General features: G+C 44.9%; 1 long non-coding RNA gene across 2 annotated transcripts in view; it reads left to right on the forward strand.

Moving 5' to 3' along the window:
- The first annotated feature begins 3589 nt into the window (after window positions 1-3589).
- The window catches only part of LOC140407917 (uncharacterized), a 194353-nt gene continuing 171692 nt past the window's right edge, over window positions 3590-26250 (forward strand). The window contains exons 1-3 of one of the 2 annotated variants that reach the window (XR_011939890.1): window positions 3590-3698; window positions 11544-11591; window positions 11702-11759. This is a non-coding gene — a long non-coding RNA (uncharacterized lncRNA). Of the gene's footprint in view, window positions 3699-11543; window positions 11592-11701; window positions 11760-26250 lie in introns of those variants that run through there. The other variant, XR_011939891.1, reaches the window with a different exon arrangement.

Genomic DNA, 26250 nt, shown 5'->3' on the forward strand with positions numbered 1-26250 from the left:
TAACCCCACTCCCGCCAATCTGGGGGACAAAACCTCTTTCATTGTCTCTGTATTTAATCGGTATATTGCATTATAGGGTGTTTAGTTTTCTATTGTTCAGGGATTTCGCTCCAAGTGTTTTCCGATAACTGGCATGTCCCCATTGCTGAAATATTCTGTAGTTTTGGGTAGTCTATACCTCACTGTCCTCTGGTAAGATGCTGATTGCAGCATCCCTTCTGAAAAGAGATAAGTGCGTTTCTCTCATTCGGTGTTATGCTATCTTCAATTTGTTAATGGCGTTTGGAGCTCATTTCTGACTCGGGTTTGGTCCCTGGCTCGAGTTTCATCTATCTGGGTTTCAATGGTCTAATTTTAAAAGGTTTTTGAAGCCTGCTGGGAATCCAATCATTTAGTGAGAATGATTTCCTCCTTCGGAACATGCTGCAGTTTGAAAGGCTTCGGATAAGGTTCGATAAGTTGTGCAGTTAGGTTATTCTTGAGAAAAGTCTTGCCAGTGACAGATGTCTCAACCGTTATCTATTCAGACATTTAGTATTGGTAGTGTGATTGCGGAGTGTAATGATTTTCTCACGGGCCCTTTGGTCGACGCGCTATTGATTTTTTTGCCTTCAAATGTTTCAGCTTCATGATGAGGGCTGACACCTGTAAGCTTGTGATTGCTAAAATCATAGCAAGAAAGAAGACCCTATACTCGTCAACCTAGTTACAGACAACCGGCAACAGATTAGGAAACTTACAGTCGTTCTCAGATAACTTATTATTTCAGTGACTGTCGATAATGGACGAGGCATCGGAAGGAACACAACTTCAACAATATTGAAGACAGGAGAAACTCATCTATCTCATCTGAAAGTTAGACCTCAATATTTCTCTGAGATTCCACCTGACTCCTGCTCTACAATTGAGTTAAGTCCACCAGAATCTGTCAAAAGATTGCACCAGTTGTTATAATTTCCAAGAATCTCTGGGTTACTTTGCAATGGGTGGAGATTCATCTGACTCTTAAAAGGCAAATTACTTTGGGGGAGGCTCAGGGTAACGTCCTGTACCCAATCATCCTCAGCTTTTTCATCAATAATCTTCCCTCCACCCTAAGGTCAGCAGTGGGGATGTCAGTCAATGAGTGCACAATGTTCAGCACCATTCTCGACTCTTCAGATGAAGAAGCAGTCCGTGTACATATGCAGTGAGACCCGGAAAATATTCAGGCTTTATCTGACAAGTGGCAAGTAGCATTGGTGGTCACACGAGTGCCAGGCAAGACCGCCTCTAACAAGAGAGAATCTAACCAGCGCCCGATGACATGACCATCACTGAATTCTTATCAACATTGGGTTGCCATTGAGCAAAAACTGAACTGGACCGGCCATATAAATACTGTGGCTACAAGAGCAGGTCAGAGGCTAGGAACTATGCTGGGAGTAACTCACCTCCTGACTCCCCAAAGCCTGTCCACCATCTACGAGGCACAAGTGATGGAATACTCTCCACTGGGCAGAATGAGTGCAGCTCAGGAACGAAAGGCTTGCATTCATACAGTGCTGTTACTGACCACCAGGACTTTACAGCCAATGAAATACTTTTGAAGTGTAGTCACTGCTGTACTGTAGGAAACACAGCTGCCACTTTGAACACAGAAAATTCCCACGAACAGCAATGTGATAATCACTGAATAATCTGTTTCTTGGATTGTGGATTGAGGGATAAATATTGGCCAGGACACCAGTGGATAACTTCTCTCCTCTTCTTCAAATAGTGCCATGGGAGATCTTCCATGCAACTGAACATGGATATGGGTCCTTAGTCTAACCTCACACCTGAACGATGGCACTCAAGACAATAGGAGCTCCCATTATTCTCTGCTTTTTCTCTGTGCAGGAGGAAAGAGTACACTGCTCGGCAGAGACCAGGAGGCCTTCTACCAACATTCATCTTACTGGCTGCAGGCAATGCACAGCCACCTAGTCCACTGGGAAGGCAGTCTTATTCCAGGAGGCTGCAGATGTCAGCAGAGACCTGCCATGAGGGCCTGAGTTTCCTGACACACTAGTACTCAAACGTGTTGCGAGAGTCAATATTCTGCCTGTGCTGCCTTTGTTGGGGGTCATGCCTTCTTCTTGCTGTATCATTCCCTTTAACCCTGTGTAGGGGTATTTTTGTTTTGTTCATGGGACGTGGGTGTCGCGGGATGTGCCAGCATTTATTGCCCATCCCTAATTGCTCTTGAATGGTTGGTTAAGAGTCAACCATCTTGCTGTGGGTCTGGAGTCACATGTAGGCCAGACCAGGTAAGGGTGGAAGATTCCCTTCCCTATTAGGTAATGCATTTTGGAATGCCCAATGCAGGTAGGGAATATAAAGTGAATGGTAGAACCCTCAAGAGTATTGACAGTCAGAGAGATCTAAGTGTACAGGTCCACAGGTCACTGAAAGGGGCAACACAGGTGGAGAAGTTAGTCAAGAAGGCATACGGCATGCTTGCCTTCATTGGCCAGGGCATTGAGTATAAAAATTGGCAAGTCATGTTGCAACTGTACAGAACCTTAGTGAGGCCACACTTGGAGTATAGTGTTCAATTCTGGTCGCCACACTACCAGAAGGATGTGAAGGTTTTAGAGAGGGTGCAGGAGAGATTTACCAGGATGTTGCCTGGTATGGAGGGCATTAGCTATGAGGAAAGGGTGAATAAACTTAGTTTGTTCTCACTGGAACAAAGGACATTGAGGGGCGACCGGATAGAGGGTTACAAAATTATAAGGGGCATAGACAGAGTGGATTGTCAGAGGCTTTTCCCCGGGGTAGAGGGGTCAATTACGAGGTGGCATAGGTTTAAGGTGTGAGGGGCAAGGTTTAGAGGAGATGTACGAGGCAAGTTTTTATACACAGAGGGTAGTGGAACTCGCTGCCGGAGGAGGTGTGGAAGCAGGGACGTAGGGACGTTTAAGGGGCATCTTGAGAAATACATGAATAGGATGGGAATAGAGGGATATGGACCCCAGAAGTGTCGAAGATTTTAGTTTAGACAGGCAGCATGGTCGGCGCAGGCTTGGAGGGCCGAAGGGCCTGTTCCTGTGCCATACTTTTCTTTGTTCTTTGTTCAAAAGGACATTAGCGAACCAGGTGGGTTTTTACAACAATCAACAATGGTTTCATGGTCATGATTAGATTTTAATTCCAGATTTTTATTGAATTCAAATTTCACCATCTGCAGTGGTAGGATTTGAACCTGGACCTCCAGAGCATTACTCTGGGTCTCTGGTTAACTAGTCCAGTGACAATACCACTACACCACCGCCTCCCCAAGTGGCTGAGGTGAGGACAACTCATGCTGCTGTTGATGTTTCTCCTGCTACTGATAGGTCTGTTGGTGGTGGCGTGGCCTCTGCTCTTGCCGCTCAGCAGAGGTGGGTGTAAAAGTTACCTCCATGCCATGGTCAAGGCTGGTAACAGGGAAGTGCAGCTGAAAGCGAGTGAAATGCCTTGCAGCCTGTGGAGGCTGGCCGAGATGGTCGGAAATCATTAACCACTCGGACTTAGCCTGGGGAGGCTGGTCGAGGCAGCCGGAAATCATTAACCAGTGGAGGCTGGCCGAGGCACTCGGAAATCATGAACCAGTCGGGTTGCTGAACATAGAGGAGAAGTAACTTCTAATAACACAGTAACTTGGAAGAGGGGCTGACCATGAGACCGGTGGAGTGAGTGACAAACAAGAAACTTTATTATTGTACTTGGTGCTTCTCAACTTTGCATTTGATCGCAGATTGCATTTATTTTAACTCCATACCACCTGAATAGCTACTTGTCTCAAATCCTTAAATGGTGTGTACCAAAGGCATTGGGGGTGTAGCAATCAAATAGAGTCTCAAATGTTTACAAGGATAGCTGTAATTCTACCCACTGCAACCATTATTGTCAAGGTGTCTTAACATTTTCATGGTTAGATCCTAACTTGGAACACCAGCCAAAAAATGATTGACCGCCTGGTAAATGCCAGGGCCTAATTTTCCTTTGATAGTTGTCCTGCTACTGTTAGTTTGCCATGAGTCTTCGCTAAAACCTACTGTTCAGCCCTGCTTCAGGACAGATTGCTAACTTAACATCCAGCCATTAAATTGGCATTGCAGGCTGGCTGCCCACTGTGGTGTCACAAATGTGGATATTGTAAAGCACATGAAGGGTTAATGTAATGTTACTACTCTAGTCACTAGATGGTGCTATAGAGCAAACACATAAATATCACATGCCTCCTGGATTTCTGGGAGAGAGTGGAAGGGAGCCAGACAGAATAGGTGTGAGCTAGTTTAACTGATAGAATAAGTTAGTATTATAGAAGTGTAGTGTAATCTTTACTTATCTAATCTCTTAGTAATATGTTCAAATCTAATTAAGTGTAGTGTAATAAATTAGCTTTGTTTGTTAAACACTGCTTGCTGTTCTTTGTTAACACTATAACCTCCATCATCCTGAAAAACAAAAACAAAGAACACAACATGTGGGAACCATTTGTTTTTCCTTCCTATAGAAATTAAAATCAGGGGCAGCACAGTGGTGCAGTGGGTTAGCCCTGTTGCCTCACGGCGTTGAGGTCCCAGGTTCCATCCCGGCTCTGGGTCATTGTCCGTGTGGAGTTTGCACATTCTCCCCGTGTTTGCGTGGGTTTCGCCCCCACAACCCAAAGATGTGTAGGCTAGGTGAATTGGCCACGCTAAATTGCCCCTTAATTGGAAAAAATGAATTGGGTACTCTAAATTTAAAATAAAAAAGAAATTAAAATCAGGTCATTTCTACACTGGGTGACTCGCCCACAATGCCAGGCTAATGATTGGGTGGTAAGTTGGCATGTCAATCACGAGCTCTGTTTGGGCTCACCGGTGTTTATTTGGATGCATTTGTCCGTTATTTTCACTGACAATCCCCTTGTGTCGATTTCTTGTACAATGTCATGTCGTGGCATACCAATCTCTAATTTCAAGGTACTTAGTTGGTTGGCTCCCTTCAGCCATTTTGACAAGTATTCTTGTGAGACTACAGTTGAGACTGCAATTAAATGGAAGGTGCAAAGGTATTGACATGGAAGTAGAAATCAAATGGTGCAGCTTGAATTCCAGCCACAGAGGTCAATTAGCAATTAATTTGCTAATTGTATTCCCCTAACGAATGCATTCAATTAGATTAAGTGAGTGATGGAATGATTTGTGCAATGGAAACCAGCCCTCTGAAGGGATCATTTCAATAAAGGAGCCTAGATTTTCCAGTAAGTGTGCAATTTAATCATAACTGCTTAAAAGCAAGTGTGGACTCACGTATAGTTTAGTTTGAATTGCATTCAATTCTGCAATGTCATCTCATTATCAAAAGTGTATTATCGTTCCAGGTTCAGCTTTGGACACGCACAGCAAGTTCGCTTGATAGATAGACCTACAAATTGCAATTCAGGCAAAATATTAAAGGGAAATAGCAACTTAAATAGGGAAAAGGGGAGAAAATAAACCTCTGAAAAATCTTTGGCAACCCATTGACTATCTTTGCTCAGGCTGAAGGAATTGAGAATGGCAGGAAGTGACTGGCAAAATTGAAGTGAAATGGAACCCAATGGGCAGGCAGGAAATCTGCAGGCAAGTGACAGAACAGTTCAGCACCTCTCCCTTAGTTGGTGACCACTGAAGCGGACTATCACCCATGCCTCACTACTGTAGCCTGCTGCATTGAGAGCGAAGCATGTTTTGTAGACTGGTAGACTGTGCCCAATCTGAGCTGTGCATACGGTTAGATATCTCCAGAGCACGGGGCACAGTTTTTACAGTGAGCTCCATGCCTGTGAATAAATCTCTCCCTTAGTCATTGCCAGTAGACTTTCAATTGGCTGCTGGCAGCTTGACAGGTGCAGCGAATCGGCTCAGATTGGCGGTCATATTTTGGGCATTTAGCCTCAGAAATTATTCTGATAAAATTATTGTTAATACTTTTTTAAAAATTCATCAATGGGATGTGGCATCGCTGGCTCAGCCAACATGTATTGGCAATCCTTAATTGCCCTCGGGAAGGTAGTAGTGAGCTGCCTTCTTGAACCGTCGGAGTCCAAAGTGAGCCAAAGCAGGTGCTGAAGTGCCAATGGTGGTAATTCCGCTGTTGGGTTGGGGGGCGGTGGTTTGGTGGTGGTGGTGGTTCGAGGTTGCATGTGTTTGATCAATGTGCTTGAGTTTTGGCTATGCTATGTGCTGATGTATAATATATGGGCAGGATTCTCCGGCCTTCTGGCGTGTTTCTGGGTTGTGGGAGGTGGCCTGTTGTTGACTGGTGGCAGGATCGTTTGGTCGTACCGCTGTCAATGGCATTTTCCATTCAATGTCCCCCAAGCCACTGGGAAGTCTGTGGCGGTGGTGTGCCATCGGCAGGATTGGACTGAGGAGAGATTGGGTCAACTGGGTCTGTACTAATTGGATTTTAGAAGAACAAGAAGGGATCGATTGAAACTTATAAAATTCTGATGGGCTGGACAGACTGGATGCAGGGGTTTTGTTTCCTCTGTCGGTGGGGGGTGGGCGGGAGACTCTTGAACAAGCAGTCACAGTCTCATGTACAGGGTAAGCCATTTACGTCAGAGATGTGCAGAAATGTCTTCACTCAGAGGATGGCAAACCTGTGGAATTCTCTCCCACACAAGACTATACTGAATGTATTTCAGAAGTGAATAGATAGATTTTTAAGCTCTCAAGGTGTTAAAAGGTTTTGGGAGAGCATAGGAGTATGGTGTTGAAATAGAGCACAGTACGAAGTCTTACAACACCAGGTTAAAGTCCAACAGGTTTGTTTCGATGTCACTAGCTTTCGGAGCGCAGCTCCTTCCTCAGGTGAATGAAGAGGTCTGTTCCAGAAACACATATATAGACAAATTCAAAGATGCCAAACAATGCTAGGAATGCGAGCATTAGCAGGTGATTAAATCTTTACAGATCCAGAGATGGGGTAACCCCAGGTTAAAGAGGTGTGAATTGTCTCAAGCCAGGACAGTTGGTAGGATTTCGCAGGCCAGATGGTGGGTGATGAATGTAATGTGACATGAATCCCAGGTCCCGGTTGAGGCCGCACTCATGTGTGCGGAACTTGGTTGTAAGTTTCTGCTCGGCGATTCTGCGTTGTCGCGGGTCCTGAAGGCCGCCTTGGAGAACGCTTACCCGGAGATCAGAGGCTGAATGCCCTTGACTGCTGAAGTGTTCCCCGACTGGAAGGGAACATTCCTGCCTGGTGATTGTTGCGCGATGTCCGTTCATTCGTTGTCGCAGCGTCTGCATGGTCTCGCCAATGTACCACGCTTCGGGACATCCTTTCCTGCAGTGTATGAGGTAGACAACGTTGGCCGAGTCGCACGAGTATGTACCGTGTACCTGGTGGGTGGTGTTCTCACGTGTAATAGTGGTATCCATGTCGATGATCTGGCACGTCTTGCAGAGATTGCCATGACAGGGTTGTGTGGTGTCGTGGTCACTGTTCTGAAGACTGGGTAATTTGCTGCAAACAATGGTTCGTTTGAGGTTGCGCGGTTATTTGAAGGCAAGTAGTGGGGGTGTGGGGATGACCTTGGCAAGATGTTCATCATCATCAATGACGTGTTGAAGGCTGTGAAGAAGATGACGTAGTTTCTCCGCTCCGGGGAAGTACTGGACGACGAAGGGTATTCTGTCGGTTGTGTCCCATGTTTGTCTTCTGAGGAGGTCGGTCCGGTTTTTCGCTGTGGCGCGTTGGAACTGTCGATCGATGAGTCGAGTGCCATATCCCGTTCGTACGAGGGCATCTTTCAACGTCTGTAGATGTCTGTTACGCTCCTCCTCGTCTGAGCAGATCCTGTGTATACGGAGCGCTTGTCCATAGGGGATGGCTTCTTTAATGTGTTTAGGGTGGAAGCTGGAGAAGTGGAGCATCATGAGGTTATCCGTGGGTTTGCGGTAAAGCGAAGTGCTGAGGTGACCGTCCTTGATGGAGACGAGTGTGTCCAAGAATGCAACTGATTTTGGAGAGTAGTCCATGGTGAGTCTGATGGTTGGATGGAACTTATTAATGTCATCGTGTAGTCGTTTCAGTGATTCTTCGCCACTGTCGTACTGAACAGAACGGACTACTGCAAAGAAGTATACCGACAACTGAACAACCAAGAACACTACAGACATTTACCTGCAGATCCGACCAAGGAACACACCCGCCAACTCAACAGACTGATCAAGACCTTGGATCCAGATATTCAGAGCACCCTACGTGCTCTCATCCCACGTACTCCCCGCATTGGAGATCTCTACTGCCTCCCAAAAATACATAAGGCCAACACACCAGGCCGCCCTATTGTTTCAGGCAATGGGACCCTGTGTGAGAACCTCTCTGGCTACATCGAGGGCATCTTGAAACCCATCGTACAAGGTACACCCAGCTTCTGTCGCGACACGACGGGCTTCCTACAGAAACTCAGAACCCATGGACCAGTTGAACCAGGAACATTCCTCGTCACAATGGACGTCTCGGCACTCTACACCAGCATCCCCCATGACGACGGCATTGCTGCAACAGCCTCAGTACTCAACACCGACAACTGCCAATCTCCAGACGCAATTCTGCAACTCATCCGCTTCATTCTGGATCACAACGTCTTCACCTTCGACAACAAGTTCTTCATCCAGACGCACGGAACAGCCATGGGGACCAAATTCGCACCCCAATACGCCAACATCTTCATGCACAAGTTTGAACAGGACCTACTCACCGCACAGGACCTTCAACCGATGTTATACACCAGATACATCGATGACATTTTTTTCCTTTGGACCCACGGCGAAGAATCACTGAAACGACTACACGATGACATTAATAAGTTCCATCCAACCATCAGACTCACCATGGACTACACTCCAAAATCAGTTGCATTCTTGGACACACTCATCTCCATCAAGGACGGTCACCTCAGCACTTCGCTTTACCGCAAACCCACGGATAACCTCATGATGCTCCACTTCTCCAGCTTCCACCCTAAACACATTAAAGAAGCCATCCCCTATGGACAAGCGCTCCGTATACACAGGATCTGCTCAGACGAGGAGGAGCGTAACAGACATCTACAGACGTTGAAAGATGCCCTCGTACGAATGGGATATGGCACTCGACTCATCGATCGACAGTTCCAACGCGCCACAGCGAAAAACCGGACCGACCTCCTCAGAAGACAAACATGGGACACAACCGACAGAATACCCTTCGTCGTCCAGTACTTCCCCGGAGCGGAGAAACTACGTCATCTTCTTCACAGCCTTCAACACGTCATTGATGACGATGAACATCTTGCCAAGGTCATCCCCACACCCCCACTACTTGCCTTCAAACAACCGCGCAACCTCAAACGAACCATTGTGTGCAGCAAATTACCCAGTCTTCAGAACAGTGACCACGACACCACACAACCCTGTCATGGCAATCTCTACAAGACGTGCCAGATTATCGACATGGATACCACTATTACACGTGAGAACACCACCCACCAGGTACGCGGTACATACTCGTGCGACTCGGCCAACGTTGTCTACCTCAATCGCTGCAGGAAAGGATGTCCCGAAGCGTGGTACATTGGCGAGACCATGCAGACGCTGCGACAACGAATGAACGGACATCGCGCAACAATCACCAGGCAGGAATGTTCCCTTCCAGTCGGGGAACACTTCAGCAGTCAAGGGCATTCAGCCTCTGATCTCCGGGTAAGCGTTCTCCAAGGCGGCCTTCAGGACCCGCGACAACGCAGAATCGGCGAGCAGAAACTTATAGCCAAGTTCCGCACACATGAGTGCGGCCTCAACCGGGACCTGGGATTCATGTCACATTACATTCATCCCCCACCATCTGGCCTGCGAAATCCTACCAACTGTCCTGGCTTGAGACAATTCACACCTCTTTAACCTGGGGTTACCCCATCTCTGGATCTGTAAAGATTTAATCACCTGCTAATGCTCGCATTCCTAGCATTGTTTGGCATCTTTGAATTTGTCTATATATGTGTTTCTGGAACAGACCTCTTCATTCACCTGAGGAAGGAGCAGCGCTCCGAAAGCTAGTGACATTGAAACAAACCTGGTGGACTTTAACCTGGTGTTGTAAGACTTCGTACTGTGCTCACCCCAGTCCAACGCCGGCATCTCCACATCGTTGAAATAGAGGGTCAGCCATAATTATATTGAAATGTGGAGCAGGCTCGAAGGGCTGAATGGCTACTTCCAATTTTATGTTTCTATTCAGGTAACTTAATTTTTTAGATGTGGTCAGATGTGGAAGTTTTACAAGACTTCTCAAACTGGGCAACATACTTTTATTTCATAAGAGGGAGGGGAAGGGAGAGCAGCCTTAAGCCTGTTTCCTCGATTGAAGACTTTCATGACACCACCTGTGTCACTTGCAATATCTCTCTCATGGCTGGGTAGCTTTGCCTTGAAATACTTCACCCATTATGTATTTCCAAGAGGTTTTGGGTGTATCTGTCTGTGGCAGTGATTGTTTCAATATCCAATGCTTTGCATTTTTAATGTCTCTTCTTTAGTCAGTTCCGAGTTTCGATGGGTGTCTGGTCTATCGGAAATATCTCCCCCTTTACAATCCCCTGAGGGTAATTTGTTTGTTTCTCGCCTCCCTGTTTGAATGCAGCCTTCCTTTTTTTAAGCAGTTTGCTCTATCTCAGTTCAAATTGCAAAATATCCCATTAGTTGTAAGTTGAACAATCATATTTCAAAAAAAGGTACAGCCTTTTGACAATTTACAATATATATATTATATTTTATATTATATACTTTATAGTTGCCCAGTAATTGGCATCACTGTCGGATTGCCAATCCGACCATAATTGTTTACACCCTGACTCAACTAAGCATTTCTTTTGAATGTAGAGTGTACAGTTCATCAGAGAACTGCATTACAACAGGGTAGAGCCAGTGGGAAGATTGGACACCCCCTTTTAAGCCACTGGCTACTATTCGGTAAATTTAAATGGCCAGTGTGAATGTTAGTGAATGAATGAATGTTAGTGAATAGGTGAATGGGCAGGGTGGCAGATTGGGTATGTGGGTGAGGTAAATGGCTAGGGTGGTAGGTGGTTGAGGTGGTGGGTGGGAGAAGTGGGTGAGATGGGTTGTTGGATGACTAATTAGGTAGATTGAGGGGTAGTCCAAAAAAAAGTGCTAAATAAAGGGTGGCACGGTAGCACAGTGGTGAGCACTGTTGCTTCACAGCTCCAGGGTCCCAGGTTCAATTCCCGGCTTGGATCACTGTCTGTGAGCAGTCTGCACATTCTCCCTGTGTCTGCGTGGGTTTCCTTCGGGTGCTCCAGCTTCCTCCTACAAATCCACAAAGACATGCTGTTAGGTAATTCTGAATTCTCCCTCTGTGTACCTGAACAGGCGTCGGAATGTGGTGACTAGAGGCTTTTCACAGTAACTTCATTGCAGTGTTAATGTAAGAAGATTTTTATTGTACTCAAAATCACGTGACTGTGCATTCTTCCTTTTGTCACACTTACTTAGCCGTCTTTCGGATGGGACATTGAGCCTCGGCTCCACCTCTGCTTTCAGGTAAACATCAAAGATCACTTGGCATTAATCAATGAAGTTACTCCTGATTTATGAGCAGGTATTTACTCCTTATCCAACAACTAAACAGATCATCTTATCATTTATTTCAGAGCTGTTTATGGGACCTTGCTGTACACATTTCCAATATTATACCTGTGACTACATTTCAAAAGGTGTTTCCTAAACCATGAATTTCTTTTTCTTGAGAACTTGAAAGGTGCTATATAAATGCAAGTCTGTCTGACAATTTGGTGGAATTTATTCATACTGAGGAATGCTACTTCAATGCTTTGTTCACATTTTAACTTGAGGTTTCTGTCTAGCTTGTCACTTTTTACTTAGCCAGTTCTGCATGTGACTCCCTCATCTTCCTGTGTTGCATTTCCCAACACAGCTTGTGCTTTTAAGGCCACTTGCATCAGTAGTCATCAGGACACTTGGCGACAAACTCCTATTGGGGTCACAGTTGAGTCTTCTATTCATCCTAACCACCCAGCTTGGAAACCAACAGGTTGTGGATTGGGTGCGGGATGGGTGGGTGGGTTTGGACGGAGAGGTCGTGAGGAGATAAGAGATGTAGCTGGTGAGTGAAAGACAATGCAAAACAGAAACAGAGATTGGGGTGGAGATATTCAAACAACAGAAAAAGAAATATAAAAATCCAGGTGGCATGGGGGCAGAAGATTGATCCTGGCAAGTGGTATTACATGAGGGAGTGTTGGCTGTTATATGGTATGATTTTACTGACGTTATGAAACAACTGACTCACCATGAGGAAGCTAGCAATCTGGTGGTAACCTAAATACTACCCATTGCTGTTCACTAAATTCACTCCCTTTCTAGGATTTTTGGTTGTAATGTTAGATCAACATTTAATATTTAGATTTCTTATACAATCGTGTAATTAATTTTTTTAAATAAGTTTAGAATAGCCAATTATTTTTCTTTTTCCAATTGAGCGTCAATTTAGCGTGGCCAATCCACCTAACCAGCACATCTTTGGGTTGTGGGGGTGAAGCACACACAGACATAGGGAGAATGTGCGAACTCCACACGGACAGTGACCCAGGGCCAAGATTCGAACCCAGGCCCTCAGCGCCATAGTCCCAGTGCTAACCACTGTGCCACATGCTGCCTTATACAGTCATATAATTGATTTCCCTGCATAAACAATTGGTTGTCATTTGATAAACTAATGGAGTAGAATAAGCAAACATTGTGAACAGCACTAACCATTATCATCATTTTTTTGATTGGGAAAACAATCTCTGGGAAAACAAATAATGGATTTGTTTTTTAGTCAATCTTTTTTTTGGCTATGTAAATACGCAGGTTCTAAATAGTAGATATGAGTAAAATACTGAAAGGGTGCTGTTACATTTCTTTGTTGTTGCAAAGAGGAAAGGTGTGGAGGTGCCCACACTCTGGATTCTTGTAAAACACGATAAGAGCTTTATTATGGGTGTTGCTCATAAAGTCAAGATGGCGATCTGCCCAAAGCCCGCGCAAACACTCTGCTGACATCACTGCACGTCATGTGATGCAGCACCAGCAAGAATGTGTTCCCAGATACATAACATTCCTCCCTCTTTACTTCATTAGTGCAACAACAACAATTAACATTTATTCAACAGATCCCCTGATATGTTATTTTTATACATATACACAATTCAGTAAAGTCTCTGTGGTGGACCGTCTATTCCTTTTTGGTAGAAGTCGGCATTCTTGAGTGTGGCTACTTGCAACCTCGTAAGTTCCTTCAATCCTTTCTGTAGATGGTACTTCTTCAGTAGTTACCTCAGTATCTGTCACTATAGGCATTGAAAGGTCCTCAGAAACAGAATCTGAACTCGTCATTGTCTCTGGTCTCCATTCCAAAGTATAGCTCTCTATATCTTCGAAAGGTAGAAGCACTTAAGACGTTCCTGCAAACTCACTTTGTGGAGCAAGTAACTGATCAGCATGGCATCACCAAACTATTTCATTGTCCATCTGTACAATGCATGATATTGCACCTGTCTTGGCTAGGACCATAGTTGGTCCCATTTCTCGTTGGTGGTGTAATTTCCAGCTAACAGTCTCTCTCGCCGTTTGATAGCTCATCTCTTCGAGATTTTCTCCCTCCTGGCAATTTGTGCTTTATGTTGTCAGTTGACAATCTCTGAAGTATCAGGTGGAGTTAATAAATCAAACTGTGTTTGTAGTTTCCTTTTGAACAACAGCATTGCCAGTGTACTTCGCGTGGTAGCATGGACAGTGTTCCGATCAGATATTAGAACCGTGGTTACTCTCCTTGATAATGTCCCCTGGTCCTTTGATGCTTTTATAGAAGCTTTAATGATTGCACAAAATGTTCGGCTAATCCATTCATGCTGGATAATCTGGAGCTGACTTGATATGGTGCATTCCGTCCTCTTTCAAGTAGTCCTCAAACTCCTTTGAAGAAAGCTGCATATCATTATTACTAACAGTCTGCTCCAGTGTTCAAAATCTTGCAAATATTTGGTCTAGCTTTTCAGTTGTCTGCTCAGTCGTCATTGACTTCATTATCGCGACATGTGGCCATTTCAAATACACATCCACAATCAGTAAGAACATGTGATCTTCAGTGGACCAGCACAAACGATGTGTAATCTCTGCCATGGTTGAGTTGGTCATTCCCATGGATGTAATGGTTGTAAATGTGGAGTGTTCCTTAGTTTTGCGCATTGACCAACTTTCTCTTCAATGTGAGCATCCAGCCCTGGCCACCAAAAATACCACGTGCTAATTCCTTCATCCTTACCGCACCAGGATGCCCCTCATGCAGTTGGTCTCTACTACTCAAGCACAGAGGAATGACCACACAGATACCCCACAATAAAATTCCATTCTGCATTGTCAACTCACGTCTTCATGTGAAGTAGGGCTTGAGTTTTGGATTTTTCAGATGGATGTCTGACAGCGTTCCATTTTGGAGAAAGTCCATCACCTTCCCCATCACGGGATCAGTCCTTGTATATCTTTAAATTTGAGATGAAGTCACAGGTACACTATTCACGAGCGAGAAATACAAAATATTGACAACATTTTCTTCCGCGTCATGCTTGACTTGTAACGGCAATCGTGATAGAGCATCGGCATTTGCATGCTGCACTGACATGTGATACTGGATATCATAAGTGTGTGCCGACAATATAAGTGACCATCTTTGCAATCTACTACCGATCAAAGAAGGTATACCTTTATAGGGCCCGAAGGTTGTAGTCAAGGGTCAATGGCCTGTCAATTGAGTAAAATGGTGTCTATGAAGGTAATTGTGGAAACTTCTTACACAGAAAATGATGCTCAAAGCTTCTTTTTCCAGCTGAGTGGAATTCATTTCTATGCTCGTAAGAATGTGTGAAGCAAAGGCTATTGGTTATTCCTCTCCTGAAGGCATACTGTGCGAGATGACCACACCAACCCCATAGGGTGAGGCATCGCAACTAATTACAACTTCATTTTCACATTAAAGTGAACCAACAGCTCTGACTTCAGGAAAACTTCTTTCACTTCATTGTATATATTTCACATTCTTCTGATCAGTGCCATGGCTGCTTGACACATAGCAACATGTGTCTCAATGTTAACTCGAATCGGTAATAAGGATATCATCTAAATAACATTTCACTCCATTCAACCACATAGAATGTGATCCATTGATTTTTGAAAAAGAGCATGTGTAGATGTTGTTCCAAAAGGGAGACTTCAGTAACAAAGACTTCAGTAGGGCGGCATGGTGGTACAGTGGTTAGCTTGCTGCCTCACAAATCCAGGTTCAATTCTGGCCTCGGGTGACTGTGGAGTTTGCACTTTCTCCCTGTGTCTGTGCGGGTTTCCTCCAGGTGCTCCGGTTTCCTCCCATAGTCCAAAGGTGAGGAATTTAGGTGGATTGGCCATGCTAAATTGCTACTAGATTATGGGGATAGAGTGGAAGCATGGGTTTAAGTAGGGTGCTCTTTCCAAGGACCAAATAGCCTCCCTCTGCACTATAAATTCTATGATTCTCTGAAGCAGACCTTTGTGCATCACGATGGTGAGTAGTGGCTGTGATTTGGCAGTCACATTCATCTGCAGATATCCCTGTGAAAGATCAATTTTACTGAACTTCTATCCTCCAGAAAGTCCAGCAAATGCAATCAACGGCAGTGGATAATGATCTATGCACAAAACTAGGTTAATAGTATCTTAAAATTTCCACAAAGATCTCTGTTGTTGCCCAATCACTTGTAGGAATAAGTTCAATGACTCCTGTCCTTACCAATCCTTCTAGCTCTTCTTCAATTTGAGGCTTGATGGCATATGGTATGACCCTAGCTTTGAGACATTTGGGTGTGCTATCTGGCTTGATTTTTAGGTGTAGTTTCACACCAGTCATAGTGAATCGTCAAACTACTTCTCATACTGCTTCAGAAGTTGTTGCAAATTGATCTTTGAATCCATTAATTGATTGCCTGTTTCCCTGTTAAGCCTAACCTTGACCAACTGCCAAATAGAGCAGGAAAGTTTTCATGGATAACGTGAAGAGACTACTTCGTCATCTGCCCACTTGCTTCTACTTTCACCGTAATGTATCCTTTTAATGGTACAACCTCCTCCTCAGTGGACGCCCTTATGATCACATTTGACGGTTTTAAAGGCAGATGCTTCAGTTTTTGATGATAAATTGTCCCCAGTATTAGTGATTCTGCTGTTCCTGTATCCACTTCCATTTTGATTTATGGCCTTAAAATTTTGGATATGCCCCAAAACATTATTGATCACCCTGCATTGACAAGCCACCTGGCTAGACACTTAAAGTAGCTTGGATTCATTGTCTTTTGAGTGATCTTGAGCTTCATCCACCAATTTGTAGACATGGTTAGATTGTTACTTGTATTATTCTTCTTGTACTTCCTTGGTTTTCTGACCCAAACAGCTTTGGCAACAATTCTTACAGGTACTCAATTTACTCCAGCATTCCCCCGATAAGTGTCCAACCAGTGTCCCATGGTGGCATTGTTGCATCTTTGCAGTCCTGTTCCTTGAGGTATTCATTTGGTGGATCTTCGCTCCAGCCCCTATCTGTGAAGCTTCTCTTGTTGCAAGCATCTCTAGATGTGGCAACCTCCACTGCAGCTTTCAGAGTTAAATCACTTACAGTAAGCAGTTTCCTCTACATTGCTTCACTGCTTAACCCACAAACCAGCCTATCATGAAGAGTATCATCAAGTGTTGTACCAAATTCACAATATCTAATGAATCTATATTAAGGCTATAAACTGTAAAATTGTTTCACCTTTTTCCTGACTGTGACAATTATTAACAGTTTAAGAGAAAAATGCCCCTCTAAGATTTTCATTAATTCACTGAAGGATTTGTCTCTGGTTTTGTTGGGTTAACAAGATTCTAGAGCAGCATAAAGCCAACAGAGCTGAGAAAGTTTGTGACCTTTAGATCCTTCAGTGTCTGATTAGCTATGAAAAACAATTGGAACCTTTCTTCATATGAATTCCATGGTTCATGATCCACATCAAATGCAAACATGGTGCCCGTTCTCTGGCCATTTTTTGGATCCTGGCTCCGAGAGTCTACACTTCCTCCCTTCTGACTGCGATGGAACGTATGACAATAACAATCCCTTGAACAAGCAACTAGGAAAACTTTCTCCTTTTTGCCTGCGTATATTTTGACTTTTATCTTGAGTAGTGGCCTGTGCAGAGTCAGCAGACTTTCATAGATTATCATAGATTATCATCATAGAATTTACAGTGCAGAAGGAGGCCATTCGGCCCATCGAGTCTGCACCGGCTCTTGGAAAGAGCACCCTACCCCCATAACCCAGTGACCCCACCCAACACTAAGGGCAATTTTGGACACTAAGGGCAATTTAGCATGGCCAATCCACCTAACCTGCACATCTTTGGACTGTGGGAGGAAACCGGAGCACCCGGAGGAAACCCACGCACACACGGGGAGGATGTGCAGACTCCGCACAGACAGTGACCCAAGCTGGAATTGAACCTGGGACCCTGGAGCTGTGAAGCAATTGTGCTATCGACAAGGCTCCGGGCTGCCCAATCCTCATTCCCCGCAGCCCATGTAGCTTCACCATGTGCGCGGTCATTGCAGCCCAGACCACACTCACTTCTATACAAGCAAGTCTTTCTTGACTGTCGGGCTTCTTACTCACAGTTGCTTTCCAAAACATTTGTTAAACCTTCACATCGGCGGGCAGTGCTTCGCCCGACATCTATGTGTGTACGAGCCCGCACCCGAGAACCTTCCAATACTCCCAATAATCTTTTTATTGATTTTGTCTGCCTCAATCCTCATCGCCAGTTTTCTCTGCTGTTATATTTATTTGTTCCCACAAAGAGAAAAGGTATGGAGGTGCCCACGCTCTGGACATTTGTAAAACATGATGAGATGTTTATTAACGATGTTGCTCCAAAGCCAACGCAAAAACTCTGCTGTCGTCTGTACACATCACATGATGCAGAACCGGCAGTATTCCCAGATATATAACAGGTGCCAGCAGGTGGCGGGAAGAAATATCTGTTTGTCGAGGACTATTTTGAGAAAGAAAGCAGAATTGCATGGAGGTGTGGGAGAGGAGTTGTCAGACCTAAATTCACATTGAGGATGAGGGTTAGCCATTGGTGGGAATTTTCTCTGAAGGGCACATGAGAGGCTTACTTCACTTCAAAGGAGATCAAAGGAAATGCGTCCCGTACAGAGGAGCTGCAACAGGATAGTGTTTGAGAGAAATCAAAGTTTACGGAAATCATTTCTGGCTGACTAAGCAGCTCTGCAACTGACAAGAATCAATGGATTTAGCTGTACAGATCTTAATACTGCAGAAGACTAATGTAAAAAAGCAGACTGTCTCTTTCCGACACACATCCAAGGTAAATAATTAATATTGTGAGTTGTATAAGATTCTAAATGTTTCTTGGCTTTGTAAAACCATGCAGATCTGTGTATGGTGTTCTTCTTCCCCTCTGTTTCTTACTTATTAATGAAGGTGAAGAAGGTATCTTCCTTACTGATTTTAATTTTGTTCTCTGCCATGTAATCCATTCAATCAGGTATTTTTTTTACTGCACTACTTGAACCATTGCACCATGTCATCACGGCTTGGGAAACCATAGTCTATAACTGGAATTGTTTGTAGAGTGCATTTAGTGGTGTTGTCATGAACTCCTTCAGCCATGCTAGCTATATGGGAATTCGCAGGGCTCCCGAGTGCAAGGAGCATTGGTTGGAGCTGGAGTAAACATGAAGGTTTCAGGTGATTCTTGAATCGTTACACTGTCAATAGTGGAGTCAGTCTCATCATTCATAGAATTACAAAGTGATGGGGAAGAAAAAATTCCCAGAATGGGAAGTATGTCAGTGCCAGTATAGACAAAGCATTGGTCAGATAACAGAAAATAGAGAGTAGGGATAAATAGGCCATTATTGGGTTGTCAAGCTGTAAATTGAGGAGTGCCACAAGGTTCAGTGATACTTCCTCAACTATTTACAATCTACATCAATGTCATGGATGAAGGGACTGAATGCTTGGTTGTCAAATTTTTCAAAGACACAAACACATTTATGACAAGATAGGTAGGACAGTAAGTTACAAAGGGTGAATAGATTGAATGAGTGGATAACAATTTGGCAGATGAAGTACAATGTGGGAAAATGTGAAATTGTCTACTTTGGCTGACCGATTTGAAAAGAAGTATACTATTTAAATAGAGAAAGATGGCAAAATTTAATGATATATAGGGATGTAGACATCCTGGTACAGGAATCACAAGAAGTTAGTATGCAGATTCAGCAGGTGATTAGGAAGGCAAATTGAACATTGGTGTTTATTATAAAGGGAATGGAATATAAAACTGGATACGTTTTCCCTGCTGATTTTACATGGCGAGACCACATCTGGAGTGCTGTGCACAGTTTTGATCTCCTTGTTTGAAAAATGATATAGCTATGTTAGAAGCAGCAGGGAGAATGTCAGATCTCTTTGTTTCCACAGAGAGTCAAGTCTGATTGTTAAGTTTCAATGGCTTTATTCAGCACCCAAAGGTGCGGCACAGTTACACTTCTTCTGTTCACAAGGCAAGAGAGAGAGAGAGAGCTGTCCGCGTGACGTTCCTGCCAGTTGCTGCAGGCATGGGGGATGCCCTGCGGCTGTACGAGCTGGTGCTGCTCAGGGAGGAAAAAGCTGTAGCAGCGGAGCGGGCAGCAGCAGAGCGGGCAGTAGAGGAACAGGAGGCAAAGGATTGAGAGCCAGCTGCCCAACAGGCCGAGGAGGAGGTGCCAAGGAGGCGCCTGATGAGGCTTTGTGCGTACTGGCAGTGCCTGTTATTCAAGGACCTGCTGGACCGGGCATGCCGTCAGAAATTCCGGCTGAGCAAGGAGACAGTGCAACATATTTGCCAGATCATGGCACACCTGGCACTGCGGAGGGTATGGGGAAGGGCACCCGCTTTCGATGGCTACCAAGGTGATGGTTGCCCTGAACTTTTACGTGACAAAGTCCTTCCAGGCATTGAGGGGGGATCTGTCCGGACTCTCACAGAGCTTGGTGCATAGATGCATATGTGCCATCATGTAGGCCCTCAATATATCCACTTTAATGTGGACCAAGCCCACCAGGGTGCCCGGGCAGCAGAGTCCACCACCATCAACGGGATGCCCTGGGTCCAGCGGTTGATCGACGGGATGTATGTCCCCCTACGAGCACCGGCAGATGGTTCCGTAAAGTAATGCAAAGTATATTTGTCCTAACTGTTTTCAGAGTTCATTTAATAGTGGCCATCATTTTCAAGAATATTTTGTCAGGCAACCTTTAAAATATTTCTTTTTCTTTTTGCTTCTGGCTAACTTTTCCATTCTCATTAGGATTTAAAAAAATATCTTCTTTTGTTTTTTTCACTTTCTGTTTTTCCACTTTCTAGTTTTCAATCCCAATGCTTTGTTGACCTTGTTCCACGTTTGTGATCTACTTGTGAGACATTTTTGAGAAACATGATGAGGTACTCGTGTCAATACCAGTCTTCCTTCATTACTCAGCAATTTGCAATTTTAATCTTCTTTTAATTTATAGGCTCACTAACACAAGCGCATGCTTGCACCTGGCATTATGATATTGCAAAATTGCAGCTAATCCCCCTGTAACCACAGCATTATTTTACTTTGGCGAGGTTTGAAATGAGAGATGGGCCCAAATCAATACCTCGATTGTTACCTGTGGTGAATCAAGTTTTCAAGCCAATGTACTTCATTTCAGTCAAGACATGGCGATAGACAACTAAACAGGAACATCTTCAAGTGCATTTCAGAATGCTGAAAGGTTAATTAGCAATGCTGTGAAATGAGTTCAGCTTGTGAAGTGTAAATTCAGTTATAAGGTCTGAACTGACACTGGATTGAGGGTAGTGAGATGAGCTTCTCCAGAAGAAGTCTTACCCTTTTCAGCCATGTAACAGATCAAGACGTGACCACAGAGTCAAACAGTATTTACACAATATCAGAGTTGATGCTGCTGCAAATTAACAGTTCCTTTTCCTTTTTGCACAACCTGCTCCCACCGTAACACATCCCCTACCACCGAGGAACCAAAAGCTGGGCTATATCATCGGCTCCATCACCCACTCCAAACCGTGTAGTCAACAGCATGTGGAAAAGTGCAGGATGCGAGTTATGAGGAGCAAGTGGAAGTCGCTGCAGAGGAATAGAAGCAAGAGGAGGAAAATGTCTAGTTTGCATGTTTATCTGCGGCGCGAACAACATTTCAACTCAATAAAGAGGTGAAATGCAGTCCTTTGTGAGTGTTCAGAGCTCACTGCGTATTCAACCAATTAGGATGAAAAAATGCTACTCCTGTCGAGCAATATTTTAGCATATCCTCACGCACATATATTTTTCCATTTGGGGAATAGTGGTGGAAGGATTCCCAAGCCAATTTTCAGCTGTGTTATGAACGCTACTTCCATGGCCAACAGGTCCTGGTATTGGACTCGAACCCAGAGCTTCTGGTCCAGAGATAGGGATGCTACCAATGTGCCACAAGACTGCCGTACAGTGTAATATAGCAGCTCTGTTGCTGCCTTGAACTCTCAGAGTCAGAAACCACAGCTACCGTTTCTCTCACAATGCCTGTTTGTAAACCTGATGTGGAGATGCCGGCTGGGGTGAGTACAGTAAGAAGTCTTACAACACCAGATTAAAGTCCAACAGGTTTGTTTCAAATCACTAGCTTTCGAAGCACTGCTCCTTCCTCAGTTGAATGAAGAGGTATGTTCCAGAAACATATATATAGACAAAGTCAAAGATGCAAGACGATACTTTGAATGCGAGCATTTGCAGGTAATTAAATCTTTACAGATCCAGAGATAGGGGTAACCCCAGGTTAAAGAGGTGTGAATTATCTCAAGCCAGGACAGTTGGTAGGATTTTGCAAGTCCAGGCCAGATGGTGGGGGATGAATGTAATGTGACATGAATCCAAGGTCCCGGTTGAGGCCGTAGTCATGTGTGCGGAACTTGGCTATAAGTTTCTGCTCGGCCCTGAACATCTTGCCAAGGTCATCCCCACACCCCCATTACTTGCCTTCAAACAACCACGCAACCTCAAACAAACCATTGTTTGCAGCAAACTACCCAGCCTTCAGAACAGCGACCACGACACCACACAACCCTGCCATGGCAATCTCTGCAAGATGTGCCAGATCATCGACATGGGTACCACCAGTACACATGAGAACACCACCCACCAGGTACGCGGTACGTACTCGTGTAACTCGGCCAACGCTGTCTACCTCATACGCTGCAGGAAAGGATGTCCCGAAGTGTGGTACATTGGCGAGACCATGCAGACGCTGTGACAACGGATGAACGGACATCGCGCGACAATCGCCAAGCAGGAATGTTCCCTTCCAGTCGGGGAACACTTCAGAAGTCAAGGGCATTAAGCCTCTGATCTCCGGGTAAGCGTTCTCCAAGGCGGCCTTCAGGACGCGCGACAACGCAAAATCGCCGAGCAGAAACTTATAGCCAAGTTCCGCACACATGAATACGGCCTCAACCGGGACCTTGGATTTATGTTGCATCACATTCATCCCCCGCCATCTGGCCTGGGCTTGCACAATCCTACCAACTGTCCTGGCTTGAAACAATTCACACCTCTTTAACCTGGGGTTACCCATATCTCTGGATCTGTAAAGACTTAATTACCTGCAAATCCTCGCATTCAAAGTATCGTCTTGCATCTTTGACTTTGTCTGTATATATGTTTCTGGAACATACCTTTTCATTCACCTGAGGAAGGTGTCCGTACCATAAGACAAGGATGTTTGAGCTGAGAAAAAAATACATTTATATTGTGCCTTTCATATCCTTAGGAAGTCCCAAAATGTTTCATAACCAACAAGCACCTTAAGGATTTGTAAGGTTACAATTTCTTCTTCAGAGACTTCTCATTTAAAAACGGTGTAACTTATCATGGTTCCAATTTCCTGAGTACACTCCGATGATTTTCCTGCCCCCCTGTGCCACTTGCAGAGTTCTGATTTAAGCTGCTAGCAGGTGAACTCACCTGTCACCAGAGTGCGCTCGCCAAATTACCCCCATTAAGCAAACATTAAAGATAGATCCGTCTGTGAAGTAATGTGCTAACACACTTCAAAAGAGAGAGCAAGGAGTATTTATCCAAATGTGCTACCTTGACATTACTAACACCCTACCTTGTAATATCAAGACATTTCTCCAGTTTTACTTCCATCAGGCTTGAGGAGTTTGGCTGATTCTCTGACATCTTTCCTTTAATCTACAAAGTGGCAGCGAGCCTTTCTCACGTCAACAAAATCCCTCTCAGAAGTCTGACGAGCAAGAAGGAAGGGTGGATTGATTAATTCTTGTGGCAGATACAGCACAATTTAGGATGAGCGGTGCTCTCTCTCCACGTGGTCTCCCGTGTTGAGGTGTCCAGATAGCTAGGCATGCTGCTTCCCCCATCCCCTCAGCCAACAGGCATGTGAAGCCTTCCTCTGTGAAGCCATGGGTTCAAAGCAAAGACGCAAGTTAGTAAGGCCGTGAAAAATAAAAGCAACAGAGCACTTGGCTTCATCTCGTGAGGGACAGGATTGAAAACCAGAGGGTGAAATTTTACGGGCCTGTCCGGGTGGGGCTGTAAATTGCAGCGAGCCGTTCAACGGTTCATTGACGTTGACGGGTCTGGACAATCCCGACGATGGGAGGGGCTGGACAATTCCCCCCGGCGGTGAAGTTATGTTAAAGGCATATAGAACCTTGGCAAGACCACCACATCGATCCAAAACACTGCAGATTCTGGAAATCTAAAATAAAACAGAAAATGCTGGAAATACCCAGCGAGTTAGGCAGCTTCCATAGAAAGAGAAACAGAGTTAAAGGTTGGAATTTTACCAGTGCACCTAGGCTTCCGATGTCGGAACCAAATGTAGGTGCAAAGGTCCTGTGGGGAGATGGTGGAGGCCAATTAATAAGGTGCCACCAGGACTGGCGGCCCATTAGATTTGACGGCATGCCTATCTGAACTTCCGGCACAATCAGAAGACACTGTTCTTCTGCTAATTTGCCACATGCTGCTCATATAAATTTAAGATGATGGAAGTGGACAGTTTAATGAACCTTTGGTAGCATGGCCCCTTTATGGTGATGGACTCCATGGACCATGTGACAGACTCAGGGCCAATCACATAGGAGCATGCAAACCCTGGCCAATGGGGTGTTTGCATGGGGCCGTGGGCAGTGTTGGCCAGGGAACCGAACTGTAAAGACCTGGAGCTGGATTCACCATCGGCGGGATCCTTCGTTTCATCGGCAGCGCACTGACCCTCGCGGATTTCCCAATGGCATGGGGGTGCCCACAATGGGAAGCCCCATTGGCCGGTTGCTGGGATGGAGAATTCCTCTGCCGGTGGGGCGTGCCGTACCAGAAAATGGGTGTGGCGGGATGGAAAATTCCGCTCCTGTTCTGTGCCTATTATCTTTGTCTTTCATCAATACACCCTTTTTGTTTACTACTGGAAGCCGCCAGTATATGTCTCGAGCTACCTCATTGGCTATAAGGTAAATGTTTTCAATCGCAGCCGACAGTCGTTGTGAATTGAGGCGGTGGGGGGGAGTAAAGAACAGTTGAGAAAGTAGAGAAGCTCCAGCAAGAGTCGGAATCATTTAAACTGTGAGTGGAAATCGGAAACTAGACCCATTTGATCAAAGATTGAGTCATGGAGTCAGTATATTGAATGACTCCGCTTCTTCTTTACCACGAACGAGATCACAGATGAGGACAAGGAGAAGACATGACAGTTTGCAGGCCCAAAACGTATAATTTGATTCGGAATCTCACATCCGTGGCGGCAGCCGACTCAAAGGCCTTTGATCAGATAGTGAAGTTGGTTACAGAACATTACAACCCAAGGCCCTTGATCATCCTCCAACATTATAAGTTCAACTCTGCAATGAAGGACCATGAAGAGTCTGCCTCAGCCTTATTTAAATAAATTAATAAAAATAAATTTAGAGTACCCAATTACTTTTTTCTTCCAATAAAGGGGAAATTTAGCATGGCCAATCCACCATCTTTGGGTTGTGGGGGTGAAACCCATGCAGACACGGGGAGAATGTGCAAATTCCACATGTACAGTGACCCAGGGCCGGGATTCGAACCCGAATCCTCAGCACCGTAGTCCCAGTGCTAACCACTGCGCCACATGCCACCTTTGTCTCAGCCTTCATAGCCATGCTTTGCCAGCTTGCTGAGCACTGTGAGGCTGGGTCCGCACTTAGCGACATGCTGCGTGATTGGCTGGTTTGTGGGATTCATAACCTTAATATCGAGAAGAAGCTTCTCTCAGAGACCACAATTACATTAGTAAAGGCAATCCAGATAGCTCATGCGATGGAGTTTGTCGAATAAGGCTCTACTGAGCTTAAAATGTGGCTGAAGGGGCAGCTAACCATGTACGGAGTAGTATGGCCACGAGATCCATGGCAGGATCAACAGGCATAGCTCAGAGCCAGGCACACTCCTTGGATCAGGACCCCTGGAGCAGGAAGGAATGGGGGCGACAAACAGGCTGGGAATCTCACAACTGAATCTGCTGGAGAGAGCTGCACAGGAGAGTCCATGGCAGGTCAATGCAGTGCTGGTATTAGCTCTGTACAGAGCTCCAGGGCCTCTGGTGAACAGTGAATAAAGACAAAACTGAACAAAGCAGTATAAAAATGATTTCTTGAGGACTGGCTTTGTTAATTGTGCCAGTGCAACTCAGGATGCAAAGCTCATGTGTGTTATATGCAGGGAAGTACTGGCAAATGAGAGTTTAAAACTTTCAAGACTTCAAAGGCATTTGAAAACAGCATGATGGGTTCGAGGACAAACCTCTTGATTTGTTTCAAAGGGTGCAGCGAGAACTTAAATCATCAGCTGAAATCCTTAACAGAACAGTAACATTGAATGTTAAAGCAAGCAAGAGCGTGAGAGTCAAAAGGGGACGGGCTCCACGGAACAAGTGACTGACGCGAGACCAATTGCTCAGGAGCATGCAAACGACAGGCCAATGGGGAGTTTGCGTGGAACCTGGGAGCAGTGTGGATCCGGGACCGGAAGAATAAAG

The sequence above is a fragment of the Scyliorhinus torazame genome, chromosome 2 (genome assembly GCF_047496885.1).
Source record: "Scyliorhinus torazame isolate Kashiwa2021f chromosome 2, sScyTor2.1, whole genome shotgun sequence".
NCBI classification, from domain to species: Eukaryota; Metazoa; Chordata; class Chondrichthyes; order Carcharhiniformes; family Scyliorhinidae; genus Scyliorhinus; species Scyliorhinus torazame.